General features: G+C 42.4%; 1 protein-coding gene across 9 annotated transcripts in view; it reads right to left on the bottom strand.

Annotated features, from left to right (window-relative positions):
* ARHGAP26 (Rho GTPase activating protein 26) overlaps positions 1 to 16,616 on the bottom strand; it is a 458,221-nt gene that overhangs the window by 191,862 nt on the left and 249,743 nt on the right. The window lies entirely within an intron of this gene.

The raw sequence follows: 16,616 nt of genomic DNA, 5'->3' as shown, positions 1-16,616 counted from the left end.
GTTCTCATAGTAACCTCAAGCTGTAGTAACCTGTAAAATTATCTTCAATTTACAGGTGAAGAAACTGCAGCATAAGGTGACAGGTACCTTTACATTGCTCTGCTATTAACAGAAGCTGTAGAACTAATTGCGGTCTCCTTCAAAAAGCACAAATTAAGTGGTCTATAAATGTTGGGTAAGTGCTTAAAATAGATTTTCTCACTTGATCTCAGTAAGTCCTCCAGGTTGACATTATCACTAGCCCATATTACAGATGAAGAAACTGAGGCTTGGTAAAACTAAGTATCTTGACCAAAGATGCAGAGCCAATACATGGAGACTTGCTCTAGAGCCCATACCATCAAACTGCCTTAAACGTGTCCCTGAGTTAAGTATAATCCTGCTCAGGTGACTAGAAGAAAGGAAAAATAGAACAAAGAATAAAAGAAGAAAAATGATTCAGAGGAAAATTAAAACAGCCAAGAACAAAGACACTACCAAAGGAAGCAGCATGAAGGCAGTGGGGCCATCCTCTAGGGGGAAATGAGCAAGTGGTGACAGGATTCTCACCCAGAAAATAAATGATCAACAGCAGCAACTTCTTCCACAGCAGAGAACCACACAAGGCTGGAAACTTCTAACCTGACAACAAGGCTGGAAATTCCCTAAAATTCACCCCCATGTTTTGGTTACCCGGTGATAATCTTTAAGAATGGGTTCGTCTTTGACCTTCTTAGGACAGTGGACAAGACATTCTACCACTTAATGGTCAGAGTGGAAAAGAAAATGGCAGAAAGTAGAAAAGCAACTATTTATAGATGATTTGCGGTCATCTCAGGGAAAGTAATAAACTTGTAATATTTGAGAAGTGAGCAGAACCTGAACTCACCTTGGATCTAATCCAAACTGAATCTTTCTTTAATACTTAACGTATATGGGTAAACTTAGATAAAATGAACATTTTATTTTTTTATTTCCATAGGTTATTGGAGAACAGGTGGTGTTTGGTTACATGGGTAAGTTCTTCTTTTTTTTTTTTTTTTTTTTTTTTTTTTGAGACAAGGTCTTACTCTGTCGCTCAAGCTGGAGTGCAGTGGCATGATCTTGGCTCACTGCAACCTTCGCCTCCTGGGTTCAAGCGAGTCTCCTGCCTCAGCTTCTCTAGTAGCTGGGATTACAGGCACCCACCACCACATCTGGCTAAGTTTTGTATTTTTAGTAGAGACAGAGTTTCACCATGTTGGCCAGGCTGGTCTTCAACTCCTGACCTCAGGTGATCTACCCGCCTCGGCCTCCCAAAATGCTGGGATTACAGGCGTGAGCCACCGCACCTGGCCTACATGGATAAGTTCTTTAGTGGTGACTTGTGAGATTTTCATGCACCTATCACCCAAGCAGTATACACAGCACCCTATTTGTAGGCTTTTATCCCTCACCCCCTTCCCATCCTTTCCCCCATGTCCCCAAAGTCCATTGTGTCATTCTTGTGCCTTCGCATCCTCATAGCTTAGCTCCCACTTATGAGTGAGAACATACAATGTTTGGTTTTCCATTCCTGAGTTACTTCACTTAGGATAATAGTCTCCAGTCTCATCCAGGTAGCAGCAAATGCCATTAATCATTCCTTTTTATAGCTGAGTAGTAATCCATCATATATATACACCACAGTTTCTTTATCCACTTGTTGGCTGACAGGCATTTCGCTGGTTCCATGTTTCTGCAATTGTGAATTGTGCTGAAGATTTTAAAACATTTTTTAATCACCGAGAATTCCCAAAATCAAACTAAAAAGGAATGCTAACTCCTAAAACAACTCTTCCCAAACTGAAATATTAATAGTTCCTATACTTACATGCATACTTATTGCTTAGTGATGCTTATTACAAACACACTCAGCCTCTAGGATAGTAAGTAAAGTACCAGAAAAGAAACAGAAAAACAATGTTTTTCTCCCTGGAGATTACTTGCTATACAAACCATTCTTTTTATTCCCTTAAAATGGTAAGGAGCCTATTAACCCAATCCCTTGTTTTTCCCAGTATAAATAAAGTATTTGCTCTGCAAATTATGGCATCTCAAGATTCTGATTACAGGCTGAAAGCCAAATCAAAATAATTCTTCCAAATAAAACTCAACTCATGCGGCAGGCATTTTTCAAATTTAATAACAACCTATAATACAGAGGCCAAATACCTGTTGGAATCTAGGGGAGGAATTTTTTTTTTTTTAAATAACAGCTTTCTTGGTATATAATTCATATACCATAAGTTTACCCATTTTAACTATACAATTCAGCAATTTCTAGAGTATTTACAAAGCTGTGTATTAATCACTATTATCTAACTCCAGAACATTTTTGCCCTCCTCCCTACCCCAAAAACCCATACACATTAGCCATTTCTTCCCTTCTCCCAGCTGTGGGAAGAATTCCTTTTCTATGGATTTGCCTATTCTGAACACCTCACATAAATGGGAATCATACACTATGTGGTCTTTTATGTCTAGCTCCTTTTACTTAACATAATGTTTTCAAGCCTTAGCCATGTTGTAGCATCAGTACTTTACTTCTTTTTATGGTTAAATAATATTCCATGGTCCAGATATATCACATTTTATTTATCCATTCATCGGCTGATAGATATTTGGGCCATTTCCACTTTTTGGCTGTTGTGAATAATGTTACTATGAACATCTGTGTACAAGTCTCTGTGTGAACTGGTATTTTCATTTCTTTTGAGTATACACCTAGCAGTGGCATTGCTGGATCACAGAATGACTCTGTGCTTAACTTTTTGAGGAAATGCCAAACTGTTTTCTAAGCAGCTGCACCAGTTTTCATTCCTACCAGCAATGTATGAGGGTTCCAATTTCTCCTAATCCTTGCCAACATTTGTTATTGTCTTTTTTATTATAGCCATCCTAGTGGGTGTCAAGAGGTATCTCACTGTGGTTTTGACTTGTATTTCCCTAATGACTAATAATGTTGGGAATCTTTTCATGTGCAGGGAGGATTTTCATTCCTTTATACAGTAGTCACAATAGAGCCTACTGGAAAGCATTTGTCAGATGGGGAATTACGTTTTGTGCTAAAGGAGTTTCCCAAAATGTTTATAACTACGATTCAATAGTCAGGTGAAGCCTTTTAGTTCTTCTTTTGAGAGGTGCTTAAGATCATCTCTTCATAGCAATGAGAATCATAGAAGTCTGGGAGAGAAAGAATTGCCATTTTACACAGTGCTATGGGGAGCTGCAGACATTGATTCTGAACTAGGATGTTTTAAGAGTAGGCTTGTGAACATGGTCTTATTCTAGGCATTGACGAACTTCTGCCCTAGACAAAGGCTATTTCTTTACCCTCTGAACATCGATAAAAGTTTTGAAAAATTGGAAAGAACCTAGCATCTGACAGTGATGACCCCAGTGGTCAGAAGATACATGCATGTAAAGCCATCAGCCCAATTAGTGGACATAACCCTCTAGAGGCAAATCAGTCATTGAACCTTTTTTTGTGTGTGTGGCACTGTAGGAAGTGCATCCTTTTCTAGGTAAGTAATATTTACTGGAAAAGAATAAAATGGATGCTTCCAAATACATCCAGAAAATAATCAAAATTTTACCCACTACTACAATTACTTCTTTTGGTAAATGGCGAAGCAAAACCTCCACATTCAATCTGAGTAAATGTTCCTCCTTTGGTTTTCCCAGCGTTAGAGATTCTCCAATTTGTTTGAAACCAGCAAACTCCTTTTCTTGGAATTAAGTCTTACACAGATGTTACACATAAAGGTCTTATATATGACATGTGTAATCCAGTATTTCTCAGTTTATCTTAGTTGTCTAAGTTCAAATGGATACGATATTTACATATTGCAAAGTCAAATATTATGAGCTCAAGATAACTCTGTTAGCCTCTAATGTATTAAAATTGCATATTGATGATAATTATTTACAGCCTATAAACAGATAACACCGTGTTAAGAAATGGAATCTCTTTCAAACAACTGTTTCTCCAACAAGGAATTCAAGAAATACAGGTTAGCAACCACTGCTCTAAACCTCTAAACTGGAACTAGTGTAAATTATCACATTGCCCACTGCCTGGGGACCCCCAACTCTCTTTGTCTCTTCTCTTTCACACACACACATGTGCATGCATGCACACACACAAAGAGCTTGATTTCTACTCTCATCAACTTGAGTTTCCTGCTGATCAGATTACTAATAATTAACAACGGTTTTATTATTTATCATGGACCAAGTACCATAAAGTGATAGGGACTACAGTGCACACATAACCAGATCATTAGTCCTGATCTCTGCCCAGTAGGGATATAATCTAAGTTAACTGAGATCTCCTAGTCTGAAAAGCAAATTCCCACTAAAAGGTTTAGAACACTATCACCACCAAGCTGCGTTTGCTAACGACAGAAAAAGTCTGAGTGGCCCGCCAGATGGAGGCGGCTGTCCTTAATCCCCTCAAGCAGGTGATTCAGCTCTTTCACTGAGCCAAGGCTCAGAAAAGGTCAGGGATTTATTAGCAATTTCTGTATCCCTATAATCTCCAGCAATAATCTCTCATTAAATATCTACTAGGCTTGCATTAGTCCCTTAATTTGACTTGTGATGAGTTGTCGCAGGACCTGTGTCTCCCAGGCCCAACATCCACCATCCTGCAGTTGAGGCTTCGGCTGGTTTACTTCCCTCCCTCAGCCTCAGGTTCAGCTCTGCTCAGTGTACACACGAGGCAGCCCAAACAGTTGTCTCATCATGAATGCTGGCAGAGCTTGCACCAAATATCCAGGTTGGCCTCCCAGGTTAGAAATGTGCCATCCTCTTAACTTTCATTTCAACTTTTGAAGCCTTGTTGCTTTGTCTCCTTTCAGAGAAAGCAGCATGCTAGGGTAGCAAAGTCCATTTTCTCAAAGTTCTCTGGAGAACATGTGAACACAGGAGAGGTGGGTTTATGCTCAGTAACCTTGAAGAACCTTAGGGAGAACCACAGACGTGGGAAGAGGATGCCTTGGGCTATCATGCCTAGGATATGAACCCCGGGAGGCTGGAGGCAGTTTACATCCAGAGACTAGCTGTCTTACTGCAAAGGGATTAAAAGAATTACTCTAAGGTATAATCAAATGATTTTCTTATCTAAAAGGAGGAGGCTTGAATTGCTTGAACCCAAGAGGCAGAGACTGCAGTAAGCCGAGATTGCACCACTGCACTCCAGCCTGGGCAAGACTGTCTCAAAAAATAAAAACAAATAAAAGGAGGAGGTTGGTGGGCCAGGGAGACAGACATGGATTTTAGCATAACTGCCACTGCTATACAACCATAAGGTCAACGCCATGTCCTGAAGCTTCTGGGACCTCATCTGAGATACTTTTCACTGGCCCCTCCCAGCTATTAAAAAAAAAAAAAAAAAAAAAAAGAGGTGTGTAGGTGGTCGGAAAATTATAACAAAATCACAAGTATCACCCTTGGCACCACTTCTTACCTCTCATATCCAAATTATTACCAAGTCCCTCAATTGTATCTTCTAATGCCTCTCAATTTTGTCCAATTTCTCCATCATCATCATCACCATCCTGGTCCCCACCTCAATCATCTGTTGCCAGGATGACTGCATTAACCTCCTGGCTGGTCTTCTTATTCTTCTTGTTCCTGTCTGCCCTCTGCATTGCAGCCCCTATGGTCTTGACAAAAATCAGAGCTTATCACCTCCCTGCAGCACCTTGCTGCCCTTGGGAGAATAACCCCAATCCTTACTTTCTCACAAAGCTCTGTGTGACGGGGCCCTGCCTGGCCCTCCAGCTTCTTCAGGGGCCACTGTGCCAGCTCTGAGCACCTAGCCACACTGGCTGTCTTTCAAGAACATTCAACTAACCATGCTTTCTCCCCAGCACAGACTGTGGATTTCGCATGGGAGCCCTTTGGCTCCCAACTCACATTACCCTCAAGTGTCCCTTCCTCAAGAAACTCACCCAGACCTTCCCACCTAGGTTAAAGCCCCCATTGTGCACTCAGATACAGGACCATCAACCTTTCTTTCAGACTATGATGCAACACTGCAAGTTTACACTGATATGTGTGACTCTGTGAAAAATGTCTACCAAACTAGAATACTTATTCATGAGGGCAATGGTCCAGGTATACACTTCACTGGCTACTACAGCTCTATCTTTCACCATCAACTATAGCACTGGATATGAATTGGAAGTGTGTGCATGCACGTGTCATTTTTAATTTTGGATACATGAATAGGTAAATTAGTGAATGAATGGTAGAGAGAGTTGCCGAGGGGCAGTGTGTCAAAATGACCTTTCAATTTCAACTGATATAAACCCTCTGAGAGCAGATGAGTTCTTTTAACCTTTTGGTCCTCTGCCTTCTCATTTTTTTTGTGATGATATAAAGGTTAAATAAAGAAATGAATAGGCTGATCTAACCACTTCCTTCCTTCCTGTATCAATACAGACATGCCACCTAGCAGCGAAGCCCAAGAATGGGCCCAAGAAAAAGGAAGAACAAAAGTGGCAAAGCCAAGCCATGAAACATAGGAGACGAAAGCAAATTTAGGTTTTCCTGGACACTTTTAGACCTCCTGCATTTTGTCCATCAAGGCATTATCATCATTGAGCTGCATGTGGTGTGAAGCTGGGGCTGAGAGGAGGGCTTCTCCATATTACACTAACTCAGCCATCTAAATGAGGGTCAACAGGGGCCTGAGGTCTGAGGGTCAAGAGAGCCCCTGGAAAACACAAGTATTCTCCGCTAGACCATCATGCTACCCGTGAAACCTGATTCCTCAGGCTCAAGAGCCCCTCTTCTGAAAATCACTGACCTGCAGTTGCTCAACTCCAACCTTCAGTACTCAGAAAACCAAGAAATTTGGCAAGAAGTGGCCAAATCACCCAATTTGAATAGAAGAAAACTTTCCATACTATAAGTTGACTGATGGACACATATATATAGTCTATAAAAACAGCACACTAGGACATGCCCCCAAACGACCCCACGCCTGCATCCCTGGAATTCTAACCAAACCCTGGGGAGGGAAATCCTCATCCAAAGGAGAGGAGCTAATCTACTGAATTAGCCTCAACATGAACTAGAAAGGGTTACTGTCCCTAAAGCTGGTATTCAACAAGTTTTTCCTCGTCTGAATTTTTTCCCCAGGAAATTTAGTCAATTCTCCTTTGATTAAAAAGAAAAAAACAAACCAAACCTTTTTTGTGGGAGAAATGGAATTTGCTGGAAGCACTGTAGGTTATGCATAAAAACAAGAGGATTGAGGTTGAGCACCCTGGCTCTCAACTGTAATCTCAGCACTTTGGGAGGATGAGGTGAGAAGATCGCCTGAAGCCAGGGGTTTGAGACCAACCTGGGCAACATGGTGAGACCTTATCTCTACAAAAAGGTTAAAAAAAAATTTGCTGGGCATGGTGGTGTGAACCTGTGGCCCTAGCTACTCAAGAAGCTGAGGCAGGATGATGGCTTGAGCCCACGAGGTTGAGGTTACAATGGGCTATGATCATGCCACTGCACTTCAGCCTGAGCAACAGAGTGAGAGCCTGCCTCAAAAAAAAAAACAAAACAAAACAAAAAAAAAAAAAACTGAGAAGTAAAGGATTTCTAACACGGATGGACGGATGGATACAGGAAATTGTCGAGTTGCTGTGAGCAGGCCACTTCAGGGGCATGTTCTCACCACAGAAATTTATGCAATTTTCCAATGTGATTTACTCTTTATAGAGCCTGGTTGGCCTCCCTCATTCTGAATTTAATCAATTTCAGCACCCTTAAAAGCCATTGAGAAAACCACCCACATTGAAATGAACATAAATTCCACCTGAAGAATAATTTCCAATTTTCACACACACAGAGGGAAGACTAGAAGGGCTTGCTGTTTTCCCCTAATCATGTGAAGCCCCAGGGTTGCCAGGGCTCCCTGGGCTGTGGCCCCTGGAAAGCTGTCCTCATGGTAGCAGCTCTCAGAAACTTCAGTGGGGCCCAGGAAAGGTGGCCAACTTGTTCTTAATTATCCAGGTGTGCATTCTCTATTGTGGAGGTTACCCACAGCCAATTTTTAATCCCAGATCAGCACTCCAGGGACCCCCATGCACCATCCCTACACCAGACTATTCTCTGCCCCCTGGCTGGTATGTTCAGGGAATGTGAACTAACTTTAATATTAACTAAAGTCACACAGACAGAAGTGTAGGTAATGGAAACTGAATGAGCTATAAAACCAGACAGACCTGGATTAGAACCCTGCCTCAGCTATCTCTGGCTGGATATGACCTTAGCTTCACCTTTTTGAGGCTCACCTTCCTCGCTTGTATAATGGGGATAACCCAACAGGATGCTATGAGGGTCAAATGAAATGTATAGCAACTGGGATCTACTTGGTATTCAATACATGATCATTACCAATATTACCTAGTATTACCAATATTAGAATGTTACTATATCCTAATATTTGAATGAAACCTTCCAGTTGATGAAATACTTTTCATATTCAAGTTCATGTTATCTTTATTATAACCCCATAGGGTAAGTCTTGCTACTCTTCTTACTCATAAACTACTGTGTTTTCACACTAATGAGTGTAATGAGGGATAATACATTACAGTTTATAAAATAAATTAATAAACTATAGTTTATTTGATTTTCCCAATATCTCTGCTAAGTTTTTATGATGAGGAAAGCCAGACTCACGTTAAGTGGTAACAACAGCAATGATAACCGTGGCTAACACTTACTGAGCACAGACTACATTGCTCTGAGCTACACAGTTAGGTGCATCATTTTCTTATCATCATCATCATCATCATCATCATCATCATCATCATCATCCGTATTTTGTAGATAGGAAACCTACGCTCAGTCAGGTTAAGGAATTTCTGTAAGATTATAGCATCAGTGAGTAGTGGAACCAAGATTTTATTTAACTCAGTCTGACTCTTGGGCTCATCCTCTTCTACTCTTTGCTTTCTGCTAGAGATAGTCAGAAAGGAACTGGGGGCTGTGGATCAGGTTCTGTGGATCCTACCATTTCTATTCCAGTAGCGGCTCTCAACTCCAGTGAACAAGAGTGCACTTGTAGAAATGCAGATTCTGGGCCCTCTCCCGGCAATTATGCATCAGTACATGCGAGAACCCCACTTGGAAAAACACTGTACTATATACTAAGCAATTAAGATTATCACCACCAAAAACAAACAAAAATGACTTAATTTAGTCAATTGCCAGTATCTATACCACATTCCCTGCTGGACAACAACTATTTGCCAGTGCTATGCATCTTAATATGGAATGCTGGATTGTTCCACTTTGGCATATGGGATGATTCCAAGAGGCTCACAAACATTTCTCAGTTATACGTTTATTTTAATGAATATTAGAAATCTACTTATTTATCACACATAGTAAAATATATTTCTTTTTTAAATAAACTGAGGTAAAAAAGGGATGAATTGGTTTAAAACCAGTAAGCAAATTAATAATAAAAGTAGTATATGTATATATTTAAAAAGTCAGCCAGGTGCAGTGGCTCATACCCAGAATCCCAGCACTTTGGGAGGCCGAGGCAGGTGGATCACTTGAGGTCAGGAATTCAAGACCAACCTGGCCAACATGGTGAAACCCTGTCTCTACTAAAAAAAAAAAAAAAAAAGAAAAAAAAATTAGCTGGGCATGGTGGCAGGTGCCTGTAATCCCAGCTACTTGGAAGGGTGAGGCACGATAATCACTTGAACCAGGAAGGTAAAGGTTGCAGTGAGCCGAGATTGTACCACTGCATTCTAGCCTGGGTGACAGGGTAAGACTCCATCTCAAAAAAAAAAAACACAAAAAATCATGAAGGTGACAGAAATAATAAATTGGGGAGCTCAAGTCCTAATGTGTCCCAGAACATGCACTATGTTCAACCTGGCTGAAAGAATGAGATGGGAGAGGACCATATTCTACCTGCAAGATATTCTGTTCCAGTAACATCATCCTTGATCTTTGCTTTCTCTCACACCCTATATCCAATTCACACACCACATCCAATCCATTAGCCAATCCTGTCACTAATAACTTAAAACCGTATCCAGAATCTAACTACTCTTCACCATATCCATTGCTAATACCTTGATCCAAGCTGCCATCATCCTTTGCCTGGACTACCTGCAGCAGTCTCCCAGCTGCTTCAATTTTGCCCCCACCCCCCACCCCCGCCCACCCCACTACGGTTTATTCCCCACCAGCAGCCAGAGTCATCTTTTAAAAACATACATCAGCTCATGTCATGCACCTGATCACAACTCTCCAGTGACTTCTCTTCACACTAAGAATGCAGTCTTATCTCCTGGCCCCACATGGTCTAGCCCCAGCCTACCTCACCACTCACCCCCAGGGCCTCCTCCCATCCGGGCACCACTGTTCTTCCTGATATTCCTAGAACACAAGTAGCTCACGTCACCTCAGGGCCTCTGCACATGTTGGTCACTCCATCAGTAACACTCATATACCCACTCCTGACACGCTTCCCTCCCTCCCTTTGTTCAGATTTCTTCTCAAATGTCACCTCTTTAGAGAGACCTTTCCTGCTCCAGGTATCTAAAATCGCTCCCCTCTCCCTTATCCTCTATCTACCAGCCCTTATTTTTGCAGAGTACTCATCTCCACCAGAAATTATACCTTTATCTACTTGCTTACTCTTTGTTGTTAATTTCTTTTCATTGTATATGCTCCATGACAGCAGAGACAATCTGCCCTGTTCATGACTAATCTCAATAAATATGTCCTGAAAGAATAAATACAATCCATGTTTTCACCAGCTGAAACACAAGGAGCCGATAGGCCAAAAGTCTCCACATTCCAGGAGCCTCGAATAGTGACAGGTGACTGCATATATTGGTACCTTCTAGAGTTCAGGGCCCCTGCAGTGGGAAGCATGAGACAAACAGGTTTGACAGAGATCTCATTCATACCCTGACCTCAAAGCAAGAATACTGCTAGTCAGACTTTTCTTCCCTAGCCTACCAGATACAAAGGCATCTATTTTTTTTCATTGTTTCTTGAAAACAAACACACAGAAAAATAAGCTGAAAGAGACATAGAGTAAAGTAAAATAGGTAGCAGGAACAGAAACAAAAATCTGCCTGGATGGGAATAAACCTACCAGCTCTCAGCCACAGTCAAGGGAGGTTCTAAAGAGTGTTCCAATTCTTGGCAAAAGACAGGCATCCAAGGTGACAGCACATAGGTTCTTGCACAGCACAGGCTGAGGACTACACATCTGCCTGTGATGGAAGGAGTGTTTCTTTGTGGGTTTCTACTTCTGCAATCTCCTAGTCCACCTTAAAATTCCAAATCAGAATAGCAGCGAAAGAGCAAGGCTTAATGCACACTGCAGTAACACTGACCAGCTTAATCAGGACCATTTGTCTCCTACACAGGGATCTGGACATTCTGAGAATGAATTACACAGTGGCCTCAATTCCCTTCTGCCTTAAGGCCCAGTGGTTTTGCACTGATTTCTCAACCGAAAGAGATCATCATCAGCTTTCTGAGGGTGGAAGTGTTTCAAACAGAGAACCAACTGCCTCTGCCCATCAAGGTCACTTTCCTGCCTTTACCTATCTGTCCTCTTACCTCAAAATGCTTTAAGAACAATTTGTTGGTCACAACAAACTCTGAGGCAGCGAAGGGCAGGGAAAGAGAGGGCATTCAGAATCAAAGGCCTAAGATTTGAGCCCTGGTGTCTCCACAAACTGCTTGTGTAAGCTGGGCATACTTCACCTCTCTGACCCATTCCCCTCACATATAAGATGCAGGTGTTGTGAAAATCAAATAAGGCAATGCCCGGAGGAACTTTAAAGAGACTGTACAGTGCCACGCTTTTATATAAATGGGCTCTGGCTTTGGATAATGATGACATTATTGGTAATAATAATAAAGGGCAACATTTAATCATTGCCGATAATACCAGGCACCATTGAGCAAAGGATGTCCATCCTAATCTCATTTATTCTTCCAAAAAAACCAAAGATTTAATTATTAAAACTATTCCCACCTTCAGACAAAGAAACTGAGGCTTGGAGAAATTAATTTCTCAAAATCACACACTCAGTAATTCTTGAGGCTGGGATTTCAAACCACGTATGGAATACTCCAGAGCTAACACTTCTAAGCACTACTCTACCCTCTGCTCAATCTTACATGCCAAATGTGAGCTGCAGGCTCTGACAACTCTGATCAGTGCAGGGAGTGACCAAGTTTACCCTCAGAATGAAGTCTCAGTTTTCACATCTGTAAATGGGGTCAATAATAGTATCTAGCTCATAGGGTTCTTAGGAGGATCAAATGACATAACGTATATCAAGCAGTGAACATGTTGCCCACTCCCCAGTATGTACTCAATAAACATTAACCACAATAACTGGAAGCCTGTACTCGGTGGCAGTGGGGGAAATATTTTAGTCTCTGTCTCAATAACCCCTTGCACTGGGCTTTAGGAGTTAAAGATGTAGCCAGGGACCTGCTCACTGTCTCTTGGCTGAAGTCCAAACTGGGATGCCAACGGGTGGCTCACACCTGCTCAGGCTACAGCCTGCTGTCAGTACAGAGCCCACGTCACTGAGGGAAAGGGGAATATTAGGCCATGGCAGAGGCACACACTGGCTGCATCTGCCAGTCTAAAGCTAGCTGAGAGAGAGGGTGGATTTGTTAAGTGTCTTTTAGGACAAGCAGAAAGGCTTCTGATTATCCAAGTCCAAGGAGTACCACCACCAGTCATAGCTTTGGGGGCCAGGGTCTCATCAAACAAAATAGCTGGGAACTCAAATAATAAAATATCTGCAAAAACAAGCTGTTCCTGCCCCTTCTTCTCTCTCCAGCCCCCTGCCCTCCGAGCCAGGGCTATTCTAGAGCTGGGGTATTACAGCTCAACTAAATGTAATTCAAGCTCAATGCACCACAGCAACTGTGTTGCACAGGCAACTCATAATGAAAAGTGAGGTGTAGAAAGTCAGCACCTAGCGAGAGCTAGAATTATACCACCTCGCCTGACTGCAGCTCAGAAGATGAAAGTGGTGGCCACGGAAACTGCATGCACAGGAGAGAGGAGAAAGGGGAAAGAAAAAGGGTGTGGGGAGGAGGGCAGGAAGGAACGCAGGCAAGGGAGGGAGGTAGAGTGTCTGTCCTCTATCAGCTCAGACCTGGCAGGCCTGGAGAGAAAGCTGGAGGGGATGCTGCACTCAGCTGACTGCCTCGTGGGCCAGTGCATAGGAGGCCAGGCCACTGTGCCCATTAATGCCTTCCACCCTTCTCAGGTTTAAAAGGGGAAATGTTCTATTTATAAGCCACCGACCAGCAGAGGCCTGGCAGCCTCTGGATGGCTCTGATCCCAAAAGGATCCTGGTTACCGGTGGCTGCCTCCTCCTGCCTCTCAACTGTGGGTGTTCTAACAGCAAAAGGCCAAAGGTGACTAGAAGCAAAAGAAAAAAAAATCCTCTTTTCTGCCCTCTGCTGCTTTCATGAGACGGTGGATTTTTGGTAATGGCTGAAGGCTTTAGATGTCTTTTAAAAATAGTGGCCCAGGCGATCCCATCAAGGCTTTCCCTACAGTTTTCAAGCCTAAATCTCCTTTTCTGTTTTACAGATCAAGGGAGGCTGAGGCACAGAGATGAAGGAAATGTACAGTCAGAGGCACAACAATAGGAAACAGAGCAATGGTAATGATGTCCCTCCCCATCTCCTCTCCCGGTCCTCAATCTTGTCCTCATAAAACAAGGCAAACCTGAATAAAACGCCATCAGGGAGTTTGCTCTGAATGACGGCCTAAAGAAGGATGAGTGGATGTACAGAAACAACATATAAAGCATTATGTTGTGTTGCCAAATCCCTGTGGGAGAGTGGTGGGCCACGCTAAGGGTCTGACCCTGGGGAAGCCAGTCAGTGAAATGCGTGACCCTTGTGCACCCAGCACTGTGCACAGGTGTTTGAGGAACCACTGAGGGCTCTAATGACGTGGTGCACTAAGAAGGAATATGGGATGGCCCCTCAGCCACAAAGAACTAGAGAGGTTAGATGTTGGAGTCTGATGATGAAATTCCTTCCAGCCCCCATGGGTGGACCACATATGAACAGGATGGCAGAATGGATCAAAGATTTCCAGCATATGAAGTGTCGCAGGAAAAAAATGACCCTGGCAATGAGGCAGGCTAGGGTTTGAGTATGAGCTTCACTACTTCTCAACCGTGCTCCCTTGACCTCTTTAAGCCTGTGAGCTCCTTTGGAAACTCAGTTGCTGTGAACAGCATTTGTACAAATGGCAGCCCATCGTGTGACACTTTCATGCTCCCTCTCAAAACCTCATGTCATCCATTTAGACTAATTTTAAAAACTTAGCCTTGTGTTAAGCCAAGGGTTAATAAACTACAGTCCCTGGGCCAAATTCACCATTGCCTGTTTTGTAAAACAAAGTTTCACTGGAAAACACCCACACCTGCTCATTTCCATATTGTCTGTGACTGCTTTCACACTACCATAGCGGAGTTGAATACTCCTATAAAAATAAAAATATTTACTATCTGGCCCTTTACTAAAAAAGTGGACCCCTGTGCTAAGCAATAACATGTGTAAAATCAGGGGATTGGCCAGGCACAGTGGCTCATGCCTGTAATCCCAACACTTTGGGAGGCCGAGGCAGGCGGATCACCTGAGGTCAGGAGTTCAAGACCAGCCTAGCCAACACGGTGAAACCCCACCTCTACTAAAAATTAAAAAAATTAGCCAGGTGTGGTGGCAGGCACCTGTAATCCCAGCTACTAGGGAGGTTGAGGCAGGAGAATCACCTGAGCCCAGGAGGCAGAGGTTGCAGTGAGCTGTGATCACACCACTGCACTCCAGCCTGGGTGACAGGGGTCTCAAAAAAATAAATGAAATAAAATAAAATAAAATCAGGGGATTTAAGAGTACTTATGTTCCCCACAATACACATTAAAATAAATACAGAAATCTAAATGGTAATTTAAAATATACTCTCTCAAATGACCTAGTGTACCACCAGTGGTGTGCACACCCCACTTTGAGAAATACAGTAACGAGGATTAAATGAATGAACACTCATAAAGCACCAAGACTGAGAAACAGCAGCAGGTTGTCTTCCTCCCTTCAAGAGCAGTGTTACCAATCCAGCTGGATTTCCTTTCCAGTGGGTTTTTCCTTTTGTTGTGGGAGTAACTGACCTGGCCAGATGATAAGAGTAATAACCAAGAGTAATTAGGCACTTACCAACTAATGTGCAGATACTAATGTGCTGAACTTTCATTCTCACAATGAATTTATGAAGCAGGGGTATTATTATCCCCATTTTACAGAAGAGGAAATGGAAGCTTACAGAGGCGCACCACCTGTCCAAGGTTCTACACCCAGGATGCTATTCTACACCAGCCACACATTACTCCTCCATGCAAACCCTCTCTCTAATCCACGTGGCAGAATCTACCCAAAGAGAATGATCTGAGATACGTACAAAGGCTGATGTACAAGGCCAATAACTGATGAAATTAATAACTTTTGAAGCTATTATGAATAACATAGGACAATGTTATTCATAATACCAAAAGAGCATTAGTCTAACAATGATAAATGATTCAACAAATTAAGATATAATCCAATGACAGAATATTAAACAACCATGACAGGTGATACTTCTAAACATTTCATGACATCAGAAACTGTCTGTAATTTTTAAAGCAGATTACAACAAGCATATTCAACATAATGCCAGCTAAATTAAAATTCATACTGACATTGACAAAATACATACAAGACATCATTTTAAAATGGCAAGAAGGAAATATCTCTGGGAATAATATTACCAATGATTTTTGACTGAATGTTTCAAAATCATTTTGCTGTATTTCTGTAATATTCTACAATGAGTTCATATTTCCTTCTTCAATCACTGCTCTTCTCCCCACCTCCCAGTGTGAATGACAAATTGGCAAACTGCAGTGGGTTCTTCAGCATTTTTATTCAAATATAAAGGATTCTTATAAAAGCGCTAGATTAGGCCAGGTGCAGTGGCTCACGCCTGTAATCCCAGCACTTTGGGAGGCCGAGATGGGCGGATCATGAGGTCAGCAGATCGAGACCATCCTGGCTAACACGGTGAAACCCCGTCTCTACTAAAAACTACAAAAAAATTAGCTGGGCGTGATGGCGGGCGCCTGTAGTCCCAGCTACTCGGGAGGCTGAGGCAGGAGAATGGCGTGAACCCGGGAGGGGGAGCTTGCAGTGAGCGGAGATCGCGCCACTGCACTCCAGCCTGGGCAACAGAGCAAGACTCCATCTCAAAAAAAAAAAAAAAAAAAAAAAAGCACTAGAGCACTAGATTAAAAACAAACCACAAGAAAAGAAAGGACTAGGACTTGGATGCAAAGAGGAGGAAGTGTTATATTTTCTTCTTCTGGGGAGGACAGAAGGGAGGAAATTTCCATTTTTCAAGTGTTTTTTAACCAAGATGGAATTCCACTCTGAGCTCACTCTCAAATCCATGAGCTCTGGGCATGTAGTCTGCACCCTGGGTACTTCTGTAGATGGTATGAATATGACATACACCCACACGACGTAACTGGGCCATCTGT

This window comes from Gorilla gorilla, chromosome 4, assembly GCF_029281585.2.
Source record: "Gorilla gorilla gorilla isolate KB3781 chromosome 4, NHGRI_mGorGor1-v2.1_pri, whole genome shotgun sequence".
Classification (NCBI taxonomy): domain Eukaryota; kingdom Metazoa; phylum Chordata; class Mammalia; order Primates; family Hominidae; genus Gorilla; species Gorilla gorilla.
Note: the sequence above shows the minus strand (reverse complement) of the source record. Positions and strands in the feature narration are given on the sequence as shown.